This window comes from Arachis ipaensis, chromosome B02 (assembly GCF_000816755.2).
Source record: "Arachis ipaensis cultivar K30076 chromosome B02, Araip1.1, whole genome shotgun sequence".
Lineage (NCBI taxonomy): Eukaryota > Viridiplantae > Streptophyta > Magnoliopsida > Fabales > Fabaceae > Arachis > Arachis ipaensis.
In genome coordinates, this window is record NC_029786.2 from 1,771,108 (window position 1) to 1,772,178 (window position 1,071).

Sequence of the window (1,071 nt, forward strand, 5' to 3'; positions counted from 1 at the left end):
ATTTACGGTTAGAATTTAAAATTTAAAATTTAGACTTTAGATTTTAGAGTATATAATTTAAAACTAAAAAATTACTATTTTATTAGTTGAAAAATTTAGTTCTCCAATTAAACTTGTGTATGTAGAAGTTGATCTAATGTACCACTTTAATATCTTGCTCATTTTACTTTGAGTTAATTAGATACTTGGCTTACTGAAAAAAAATTGATGATAGAATTATAATTTCATAATAACTAGCTGAATCTCTAAATTAATGAAGTATAAAATAATATAATATTTAAATACATCTTATATTTTATATTCATTTAATTTAATAAATAATATTGTTAGGTTTTTCATTGTATCCCTCAGTTTGGCGCAGACAAAGGACTAATTCGCCGTAATACTAAGTTTTATTTAAGAGTTTGTCTCTCGTCAATAAATTACTGTATACACAAGGCGAGATTCGAATTTTTGACACTTATTTAAGCGGACTAGTGAGCTAACTACTAAACCAACTTAACTTAATTTTTTATTAGGATAATATGATTAGGTTATATTCTATGTGCGTGTTTATATTCTGTGTGCGTGTATAATAATTGAATCAAACATAGTTCTCTTCATATTATTAATAGCTTTCCATTATGAAGATTGAAGACAGGTACTGAATTTGAAGAGAAGAAAGAATTCTTGGCCGGTAGTTTGACACTTTGACTATACTATGAACCGAGTGGCTTCTCAATCTGACATACGGTCATACCTAACCATATTAATTACTCTGTGAAACATGCATGTCACATATTTGCAAGCCAAAATTTGAAGGATCAAATACACACTTTCTCCATAGCATTTGAACGAAGGTTTTTTTTTTGAAATAAAGAAAGCTCAACACACTAAAGTAGAGCAACAAACAAACAGACACAAAACCAATTCAAACACCATGGTTATCAATCCTCTGTCATCTTCGACATAGCCATCAACAATCAACAGGATCAATATCAGTCAACTCCTTGTAGCTAAAAAACGTCCTTCTTTAAATGACCTCAACACCTGCTTGTTTATAGTTGAAAATTCTGTCATTGCGTTTCAACC